Source organism: Thamnophis sirtalis, unplaced genomic scaffold (genome assembly GCF_051295495.1).
Source record: "Thamnophis sirtalis isolate CommonGarterSnake01/CBP01778 unplaced genomic scaffold, rThaSir2_p1.2 scaffold_13, whole genome shotgun sequence".
Classification (NCBI taxonomy): Eukaryota; Metazoa; Chordata; class Lepidosauria; order Squamata; family Natricidae; genus Thamnophis; species Thamnophis sirtalis.
In genome coordinates, this window is record NW_028261393.1 from 54,684,219 (window position 1) to 54,695,512 (window position 11,294).

Genomic DNA, 11,294 nt, shown 5'->3' on the forward strand with positions numbered 1-11,294 from the left:
GCCCAAATATGGGAGGAAGATCACTACTTCCATTCTCTGTCCTTCGGCTCGTCACAAGAGACCATCCAGGCAGAACCCAATATTTTTTTACCGTTGCCTTTTTGTTACATTTGTTATATTTGTGCTGATAAATAAATAAAGGGAGACTAGTATAGATCTATTTCAAGCTATTTAGCTCTCATCAGCTAGCCATACCCTTACTGGGAATCAAGGCAATACAGCACAGGCTCGATTCCCAGTAAGGGTATGGCTTTCCGTGAGAGTGGGAAGGATTCGGATCGGGGGGGGGGGGGGTGTAGATCGTTCCATAGGGTCGGAGCGGCTACAGAGAAGGACCTACCCCGGGGACCTCATCCTGGAATGGGTTGATTTGGAAGGAGAAACAGATGCCACCTTGAAGGCGGGTCGATCTGTGGCCTGCTTAAGCCAGCATTCAATGCCAACCAACATTGATGTGCTGGAAAGCTCATTTGGCGACAAAGGGGCACCTTCTGATGCTGGCCACCAGTTTTGGCTTCAGGAGACCATATTTTCCCTAGAAAAATTCCTTTGGGTCAGTTTGCTAACCATGGATGGACCCCATCTTGCTGAACCAGGATTTTTTTTAAAAAAGCCCCCTTCACTGAAAGGGAATGTGAGGAGCGCTTGGATAAGAAGAGGGCGCAAAGTGAACCAACAAAGTCGGCTCGGAGGAGCGCAGGGATGGGAAACCCAGAGGGGCTTCAAAGGAGCCCCGGCCCTTCCTAGCAGGGGGAGAGCAGCGCTGGGGGGGGGAAAGACCCCTCCTCACCCTCTCCTGGCACTCGCTGGGCCAACTGGGGGGGAGGGAAACCTGTCAGCATCGCGGACAGCCCTGGCATCGGCAGAGAGGCGTCCGGGATGAGCCCAAAGCCCCCCCCAGAGACTCCAAAGCGCCCCCTCTCAGCTGGGTGGAGACCCCCAGTTGGGTAGTCATGTCCCCCAGGCCACTCGGGTTACCCCCCCTCCAGCCCAGGCGGCAGGACCCCTCCTCACCCCGGACCCGTCGCTCCCGCGGCAGAGCAGCTCAGCCGCGTCCCCCCACCCGCCCCAAGCATCGGAGGGGGGGGTTGCTCCCTCTCCCAACGCCCTCCCCCGGCCTTGACGGGCGGTGACTCGGCCAATGGCACCGGGCGGGCGGGGCGAGGCGGGGCGGGGAGGCGCGCGGTGCCAGTCGGAGCGGAGAGCCGCGGCGGGCGATCGAGCAGCGGGCGAGCAAGCCGGAGGGCGGAGCGGCCGAGCCGTGAGTAGCGCAGCGGTGGGGCGGGGGGCTCCGGTCGCGGGCTGGGGGGGGGGACCCGGGCGGGCGATGGGAAGAGGGACCCCGACAGTCCCGGCTCAGCCCGAGGGCTCCGGAGGGAGCGGGGCGCAGCTTCTGGGGAGCCTCCAGTCGCAGGGGCAGTCTACCTCTGCCCAAAGGGCCCCGGCCAGCCAGATCCTCCAGCGGTGCTGGCTGCAGGCGGCCGCTGGGGCGCGCGGGCTGTGGGTGGGTGGGTGGGTGGGTGATCAGGACCCAGAAAAGGCCCGCCGGGGGCTCCCTCTCTCCCCGGGCATCTCTGGGGCACTTCTCTGTCCCGGCCTGTCTCGGCTGGCCCCATCCTCCCCGCGGGTGCTGGGGAAAACTCGCGTGGGCACTTCGGAAGTTTCCAGCGGGGCTGCCGGTTCCTCGCGAAAGCGCCAAGTGGCTTTTGGGGGGATGTTTGTACGGGCTGATGGGGGGGGCGGCTTCGCGAAGCTGGGGAGCCCTTTCAAGCCCGGGGGGTGGGTGGGAGGGGTCTGCATGCACCGGGCTCCCCCTTTCACTCAGGCCTCTGCACGTGGGTCCCTCGGCCCCACCCGGCGCCGAACACGCGGAGCCGCTGGCCTCTCGTGGCTCGAGGCCCCGGGGGATGGCTGAGTCCGGGGCTCTGGCATCTGGGTTGCCCGCCAGGGCAAAGGGAGGAGCAGAAAACCCGGTTGGTTTCCTCCCCCCCCCCCCCACAAAGCACGTTGCTTTCCAAAACCCACCCGTCTTTAATGCTTGGCAAAGGGTGCCCCAATTGTACCCCTCTGATTCCCAGTCATGCCGAGGTGGTAAAGGATCCGAAAGGAACCTTCCTGCAAGGCTCAACTGGGCACCTCAAGGGTGCCTTCTTTCTCGCTCTCTGTTGCACCCCAATATATGGGCTCCCCATGGCTCCTACCAGGGCCTCCCTCCTTTCAGCCTGTGCCTGCTGGCATTGCAATCAGGGCTGGGGTGAGCCTCACCCCTGGAACAAAAGCCTGGCTCCCTGAGAGGTTTGTCTACACCCAGAATCCTTTCCGTGGGTGTGCAAAACTGCCCCCCCCCATCACCCCAAAGAGCTTCAGTAGTGACCAAGGTCAAGGAAGCCGAAGGACCCCCCTCAAAAGGGGGGGCTCTTAGGTGGGATTTCTGCAGCACTCCCTGGAGCTGGGTGTGTCCACTTAGCACTCATTGGGGGTGGGGGGAGAAGGTGGGCCAGTGCTCCCCCCCCCCAGGCTCCATTCTTGTGGCTCTGATGCTTTCTCAGCCTAAATAGCTGTGGACTTCAACTCCCAGAATTCTCCAGCCGGCTATGGGGTATCCTTAGCTAGCTAGCCTGGGGGATTTGGGGAATTGAAGTCCTCTGTGTCTTACAATTGCTGAGGTGGCGAATCACTGCTCTGATGAATCCCCTCCTCTCTTTTTTTTGATGCCAGAAGCCCTCCTTCTGGTTCAAGGGTCAGGGCTGAACCCCTGCTGGCTTTGGGGAGGGGGAGACGTCCCCTCCCATCTCCAGGGCATCTTCTTCAATGGGTTGATTCAGGCTGATCTGGAAGTTGCCCAGGTCAAGCCCTCCCATAGACTTCCCATTGAGCCTGGCTAGAGAAGGGTGGCATTATCCAGAAGAGGGGAGGGGAGGGCTTCTGGGGGGGGGGAAGCAGATGGGGGGGAAAACCAGTGGGAAAGGCAGGCACCCCAGACTGACACAATGAATGTACCAAGAAGCCGGGAGAGGTGGCCCCGAGCATTTGGCCCAGTGAGGTTTCTCCGGTAGCTCCTTTCATTTTATTTTATTTACGATTCCAATTTATATAACTGCCGGTCTTAACATTTATGATTCTGGGCAGCTTACAAACCATTTCCCTCCTCTCTTTTGGGCTTCCGTGCCTGCTGAAGCTTCCCTGAAAGTTGCAGAGTTTCAGAAGTGGGCTTTAGCCTCAGAGCCAAAGCATTTAAGGGAGTGGGTGGGAGTTAGGACCACTTAGACTCTCTCCAGACACAGCTGCAGCCAGCCGAGCTGCTTCCTGGCTCCCAAAACTAAAGCCAAATCTTCTCCTTTAGTAGAGAGAAAAACTTGACTTCAGGAAATTGGATTTCGGGGTTTACTCTCCCCTTAAGGTGTTCCCTTTGCCTAAAAAATATTATCGATAACTACTGAAGCAAGTGGGGCTGAGGGAGGACGGTTAATATATTGCACAATCCCTGTGGAATGTGAGGGTATTGCCCCAAACGGTCCTTCCTGTTTTTATTCTTTTCTGTGGATGAAAAAAAAAAAGGCAGAAAGGAAGGAAAGGGAGGAGGAAGTGAAGGAGGGAAGGAAGGAGGGAGGGAAGCAGGGAGGGAAGAATAGAATAGAATAGAATAGAATTTTATTATTTGTATGCCGCCCTTCTCCGGGAGGACTCAGGGCGGCGAACAATTCAAGGGGGAAAAAGGGGAACATAAAAAACGAAATACAAATAATAAAAGTAGACAACAGTCGCACAACCATACATGTCGAGAGGGGAGGGAACTCATCACCCCCAGGCCTGCCGGCAAAGCCAGGTTTTGACGGCTTTTCGGAAGGCCTGGAGAGAGGTGAGGGTCCGAATCCCTGCGGGGAGTTCGTTCCAGAGGGCCGGAGCTACCACAGAGAAGGCCCTCCCCCGGGTAATAGCCAGGTGGCATTGGCTGGTAGATGGCACCCGGAAGGAAGGAGGGAAGGAAGGAGAGAAGGAGAGAAGGAAGGAGGGAAGGAAGGAGAGAAGGGGAGAAGAAAGGAGGAAAGGAAGGAGGGAATGAAGGAGAGAAGAAAGGGGGAAAGGAAGGAGGAAAGGAAGGAGAGAAGAAAGGAGGGAAGGAAGGAGGGAAGGAAGGGAAGGAAGGAGAGAAGAAAGGTGGGAGGGAAGGGGGAAGGAGGGAGAGAAGAAAGGAGGGAAGGAGGGAAGGAAGGAAGAAGAAGTAGGATTGTTGTAAAATAAGATGGGGTTATGGGATGGCAAGAAAGCAACCTCAATTATATTGTCAACTGTAGGGGAGAAAAATGGTTACAAATACATATTATTAATAACAGTTATGAGATCATATAATTGTGAATGTATATATGAGAAATAAAAAAAAATTTTTTTTTTAAAAAGGCTGTTCAGTAAAAGGGACGCCTCCAAATTTACCTTCTCGAAGTGGCTTCATTGGGGAGAGCTTGGCGTGACAAAACGAAACGCCGGACATTTTTCCAAAATGTTGATGGCTGTTTTTTGTTTTTTTAAAACCAAATGTGTTTGATTTGAAAAAAAAGGATGTGGGAGTCATTGGACTTCTCCCTGTTCCCCACACGGCTCCCTCCGGATGGGCTAGACTACAAGGGCAATCCTGCCAACTGGTTGGGGATGATGGATGCTTTTAGCCTGAGCCCCTGGGAGGCTGGGAAAGGTGGCCAGGGAAGGAAAAAAGAGTTGGAACATACCCAACTCCAACTTTCCGAGTGTTGTGGATTCTGGCAGCCACATAGCAGGCGAACCAATTCCATTAAAAGCGCTGCCTTTTAATAAAATTAGCCTGCAACGGGGCTGCCAGTCCTCATGAACTTTGGCTAGCTTCAGCTCTCTCTCATTTTGGAAGAGACTTGGGGAACAGGGTAAACTTGCTGAATGTTAGATTTTGGGGGGGGGGGGAACGTTAGAACTTTTGGCCTGGTAAATTACCTTCGGTGGAGGAAGAGTTTGGGAGGGGCCAACATGGCAGAATTGGCTGCCAAGCTGCACCGTCCATTTGAATGAGGGGGGGGGGCAAGCCCAGCCCTAGCTGTTTGCACCCCTTGTCTTGTGACCGAACGCAATGCACGAGCTCAGCCGCTGGTGGTTTGTTCTGCAAACGGTGGCACGGTTTGATGTGTGATCCCAGGGATGGTTTCGTTTATTATATTTATATGCCACCCTTTCCCCCCCCGAAGGGGACTCAGGGCAGCTCACAACTCAAACCAGGGAAGGGGGATCCAGACAAAAATTTAAAAAACACACATAACAATGCATAATTTAAAAAACACAACAGTCATACCATTCGAGACGGGGGGGGGGGCAACAGCTCTTAGTCCCAGGCCTGTTGGAACAGCCAGGTTTTAAGGGCTTTGCGGAAGGCCTAGAGGGTGGTGAGGGTTCGAATCTCCACGGGGAGTTCGTTCCAGAGGGTCGGAGCAGCCACAGAGAAGGCTCTCCTCCGGGTAGTCGCCAGTCAACACTGGCCGGCGGATGGAATTCGGAGGAGGCCTAATCTGTGGGATCTAATCGGTCTGGTGGTGTGCAGCTTCAGAGATAATCTTGGTTGTCACAGCTAATTTCTCTGAGAGAGTCAGAAACATATATTCTGAGTGAGCATTGTGGCTGAAGTCATATGCGTAACAGAATAAAAAAATGAGATAGCCCTGGAAAAAATCTCACCTTTCGCACCCGTTTAGAAGAATGTCATAGCAGAGGTGGGACGGATGATGGGTTTAAAACGATGCTGTAAATGTTGAATTGCAGTTGGGTTCCCTTGCATCTTCTCGGAGGAAACTTTCTGCTGCCCTCTTCTGACAACAGGTCCAGGAGGCATCATTGCCCTAAGAATCTGCCAGCCTGGTCTCCTTCCTGGCATGTTAATCTCCCTCCCTCGTCAATTCGGGGTTTATTTCTCTGCCCCTTATCTGGCTGACCTTTTTTTTTTAATTCTGCTGGAAATCTGTCAGTGCAGTCCTATATATTACTCGTGAGCAAGGCTCTTAAATTCAGTGAGATTTACTTCCAAGAAACCTGTGGAAGATGGCTCAGAGAGCCATCTGACAAATTGCTTACTTTATTATTTGAAGAGTGCTGTATTTGTGTTTTTAGGAAAACAGGGTGGTAAAAAAATGCTTATTTGCCAGAATGATTTCTGACTCGGTACCTAAAGCTGATGGAAGCGATTTCCCCCGGACGTCTTCCGCCTTGTGATTACTGCAACATTTTCATAGCAGAGATGTTTTGTTTTCATATAGTTCCTCATTCCTTGCTGATGTAAAGCAGATGTGGAATATTTGGAGATGTTAGAAATGCAGCTAAGGCTGAGTTTGATCCTGCAGATGTTTTAGGAGAGGCTCTGAAAATACCACACGGTGGGTTATTTTTAGAGTGAGCGGTCTTAGCTATCTTCCATCTCTCAAATAATGTATCCCTTGCTCGTATCCTACTTATGGCTCAAAATGCTAGTGTAGACGTCTCTGCTCCTTCCCCAGCCACCTGGATAATGTCCTGGTGAGGGCTAATCAATATAGCACAACAACACGGATTTATTTTTGATTTCTCTTGGGAGGTGAGACATTACAAAAACCACATGTTGGGGAAAAGGTAAGGGGAAAAAACTCAAAGTAAGCCAGGTACTTCACCCAGGAGGCTCACCTGGCTGGCTGGGGAATTCTGGGAGTTGAGATTCGCAAGTCTTAAAAGTTTCCAAGTTTGGATACCGCTGATTTAAATTGTTTCTTTTCATAGTTTTATAGAAGTACTCACTTTGAAATCAATGGCGGACAGATTTCAGTGCCAGAAACACATCTGTAATCAGAAGCAGTTTTACTCATAAAGGACGCTGGGACCTCTTCTGCAAGATTTAATTTGCTTCTGAGGCTACGGACTGCTCTTTGCAAAAATTATTTTCCTTCCTTCCTTCCTTCCTTCCTTCCTTCCTTCCTTCCTTCCTTCCTTCCTTCCTTCCTTCCTTCCTTCCGCTACGGACTGCTCTTTGCAAAAATTATTTTCTTTCCTTCCTTCCCTCCTTCCTTCCTTCCTTCCTTCCTTCCTTCCTTCCTTCCTTCCTCCTTCCTTCCTTCCTTCCTTCCTTCCATCCATCCATCCATCCATCCATCCATCCTTTGCTTGGCTGGCAACACCTGCATTTCCTAGCTTGAAAGAACTCCTCAATCCGCAATGCTTAGGGTATGAAGCCAAGAAGGAAACTTCCTTCCCCTCTGCCTCTAGTTGCGACGGGAATTGTAGTCCAGCCAATCTGGGGAGGGGCCGGTTTCAGCAGATGATGAAAAGGCAGATTTCTGCTAGATGCTACATTTGGCAGCCAGAAGCCACACAAAAAAACCTCCACTTCCTTTGCTGTTGTTAATGCAACAGCATCATCTCAAACGTGTTTCTGCACCTCACTTTCATTCTCCCTCCAGTGCAGAAATTGTGGATTTCCTGTTATCTCGTGACATTTCACCTACTGGATATTAGGGTATACTTCTTGGACTATGCTGAAGTTAGCAGGACACCGATAATAGATCTTTCCTTGCCTTAAATGGCAGTTGTGACGGAGGGTGCGTAGAAAGTGTGTTTGTAGTACATTTTAACTTAACGTCGGCTGGGCACGGGATTCACTCTGCAAGGGCGGAAGACTTCCTGAGAAAGGAGGTGAAGGGGGGGTTATTTCAACTTCTCTTCCTGCCGTCTTAGCAGGGCAAGTCTTGCAGAGCTGACGGCTGCAGCAGCTGGCAGAACAGAGGGGGGGGGGAATTAGGGGGGGCAGGATATGAACATTGTAGTCAGCTGACCCAGCCACAGACCATGCAAATGATGAGAGACAGTCTCCTCCGAGTATGCAAACGCCATTTTTTTTTAAAAAGTGTTGTTTTTTTGGCTCTGCCCCGATCATAAACGTAGAGCCTGAGCATTCTTTCTGAAATTGCAGGAGTTGAATGGTTCGAAACCGGGCTCTCTTTTCAAAACGATACGGCGCTTTTAGGCAAAGGCGTGAGCCTAACCTCCCTAGATTTGGAAAGCGGTTATCACTCTGAATGGGGCAGCTTTGCAGGTGTAACTCAGTGATAAGGGCTGAATTTTGCCCGAAAGAAACGCTCGGGAGATTGCAGCCAGTATGGATGGCCCTGCTCACATTGTTCTCCCCAGGTGGAATACCAGTTAAACAAAGTCCTCCTTTAGTCCGCCCGCTTCCTTTCTTCTCTTCAATGGATTTGCGATTTGAAACCAAAGGCTTGGTGGAATTTATTTTCAGGAGCTTTGAGTTGCATCTGTCCAAAGCCTCCCTCCTCCCAACAGCCTTGTGGGACAATATTAGCCCCCCGCCCCCAACAGCAGTTGTCGAGACAGATTCTTTTTAAGTCCTCAACCCCATCATAGGGGAGGAGAGATGCCCCAAAGACCCCACGGCCCTCACCACAAGTGTCCGCACGAAGCATAAGTCCCTTTCTTCCCTACGACACATGTTGCCAACAGCTGCTGGGGGCACACTTGTGTGCAAAAGAGAACCGCCACATGGCTCTCGGTTGCGCTGCGCACACTCTTCCAAACTCTAGAGTACTAACTCAAAACGTGCACATTTCAGAAGCACAAGTATTTTTACTTTATTTGTTAAATTTCCACACGGCCCTTCTCACCTAAATGACTCTGGGCGGGTTTTTAACACCATAATTCATTTTCATTTCATTTCATTTCATTTCATTTCATTTCATTTGTCTTGTATGCCGCCCACTCCCGGAGGACTCCGGGCGGCTCACAACAGACAAGGGAAAGGGGATAAATAGACAAGACAACACTTAAAAAAAAGGCGCAACATTCACAATTTCCGTGGGGCTGGGTGTTTCACAATAAATAAAATCAAACGAATCAAACACGCGAATAGAAGTGTAGACGACAAACAGAATCGACACCTTAAAAACGACAGGCTCACCAGGAAAATCAGAGTTGCCAATTCAAAAAGCCAGGAAAGTATCCAAAAGGGAAATGTTGCTTCTGGGTAAGGAAGCCAAATGGATATTTTTCCCCCCCTATCCACAAAGTAGCATTTGTATCTCCTCCTCATCCTTTACTTCAAAGCGTCACTTTGCTACTTTTTATTCATTCTCTCTTTCCTATCAAAACAAACCATTTCCAGTCCTGTGCTTAAGATGAGAAAAATCCAGGGATTGTGAAGCTTGATTGGGGCGGGGTGGGGAAACAACAATAGCCAAGTTCCCCAGATTTGGCTGCTTTTTTTATTTTATTTTATTTGTTTCAAAGGTTTTATTTTCTTTTAAACAAACATTTCACCATTCCTCAATCAGTGAGACATCGGAGTGCAATTTTTTTGTGTGTGTCAAAATAGTTCTAGTTTACCACCAAATTCTTGTCTAGCCGGCTGCTTTTAAGGGAGACCAAGTGGCCCAGAATAATCTCAGGGGGGTATGATGGGCCTGGGGGCAGCTGTTCTGCCCTAGCAGATGTTTTGTGGGTCTCACTTAGCTGCACCAGGAGTGAGTGACCCCCGCAGGCTGTGAGCAGCCTTGGGGGGATGCATTCGTGAGGACCGTAGCCCCCTGTGGTCTTTGGGTAGAGCGAGCTTCCTCACTGAGCTCCTGGTTCGGAAGGGGCCCTTTCTCCCCTGCCAGAGCCTTGGCCGCAACCTCTTAATGGCTTGTCCAGAAACTCATTTTGCTGTGGTGCCAGACGTGACCCTCACCTTTGATCTGGCTTCCTGCTTGCATTCCTTTCTCGAAATGCGCAAGTGCTGAGCTCATTCTGGGAAGTGACTCTTCAGGCAGCTGAAAAACTCCTCAAGAGGCCACCGAGCGCCGCCGTGGTGGGGCCAAGAATCCCGCTCGGAGTTGGGGCCTCCCGAGAGCCTTTCTCTCGTCCCCTGGCATTTCCCAGACAGGTTGAACTGCTCCCCACAAAGCTCCAGTCAAAACACGGAGATGCAGACGGGCATCCCCTGATTGCTTCCCTCAAACGCTTGACGCGTGGCACAATAAGCAGAGAGGGCGTATTATAGGCAAGCCAGAGGAAACGTTGATTTCCCCGAGAAGCAAATAGGAAGGATTATTGTTGGGGTTGTGGTGGTTTTTATACCCGTGAATCTAGAGCTTACCGATCCAGAAGGACATCATCAGATGCACAATCCAGTTGTGAGTCATGCATCTGACGTTTTTTATACCCGTGAATCTAGAGCTGACCAATCCAGAAGGACATCATCAGATGCACGATTCAATTGTGGGTCATACATCTGACGGTTTTTATACCCGTGAATCTAGAGCTGACCGATCCAGAAGGACATCATCAGATGCACGATCCATTTGTGGGTCATGCATCCAATGGTTTTTATACCCGTGAATCTAGAGCTGACCGATCCAGAAGGACATCATCAGATGCACGATCCAGTTGTGGGTCATGCATGCGATGGTTTTTATACCCATGAATCTATAGCTGACTGATCCAGAAGGACATCATCAGATGCACAATCCATTTGTGGGTCATGCATGTGATGGTTTTTATACCCGTGAATCTAGAGCTGACCGATCCAGAAGGACATCATCAGATGCACAATCCAGTTGTGGGTTATGCATCTGACGGTTTTTATACCCGTGAATCTAGAGCTGAACGATCCAGAAGGACATCATCAGATGCATGATCCAGTTGTGGGTCATGCATCTGATGGTTTTTATACCCGTGAATCTAGAGCTGACTGATCCAGAAGGACATCATCAGATGCACGATCCATTTGTGGGTCATGCATGTGATGGTTTTTATACCTGTGAATCTAGAGCTGACCAATCCAGAAGGACATCATCAGATGCACGATCCAGTTGTGGATCATACATCTGATGGTTTTTATACCTGTGAATCTAGAACTGACCGATCCAGAAGGACATCATCAGATGCACAATCCAGTTGTGGGTCATGCATCTGATGGTTTTTATACCCGTGAATCTAGAGCTGACCGATCCAGAAGGACATCATCAGATGCACAATCCAGTTGTGGGTTATGCATCTGACGGTTTTTATACCCGTGAATCTAGAGCTGACCGATCCAGAAGGACATCCGATGTGGCATTTGCAAACAGCTGGTCTGCTTGGGTCATGCACAACTGGTATGTAATCCTCTTTTGGGGGACGGTGTTCCTTTTCTGAAGAAGTGGCCGTTTCCCTCCCCTTCCGGCTCCGTGCACAGAATCCGCAGAGGCCCCTGTCCATTTGGCTAGCGTGGTCCGAGAAGGGATTTAAACATGGCTCTGAAGCAGAATTGAAAATCAGTGGTTGCC

At 50.9% G+C, this 11,294-nt stretch overlaps 1 protein-coding gene across 2 annotated transcripts in view; it reads left to right on the plus strand.

The window, feature by feature from the left end:
* Positions 1-1,187: 1,187 nt before the first annotated feature.
* Positions 1,188-11,294, plus strand: part of PLS3 (plastin 3) — a 41,211-nt gene continuing 31,104 nt past the window's right edge. For both annotated transcript variants that reach the window (XM_087728372.1, XM_087728374.1), the window contains exon 1: positions 1,188-1,261. The gene's annotated coding sequence lies outside the window, so the exon portion shown is untranslated. The remainder of the gene's footprint in view (positions 1,262-11,294) is intronic.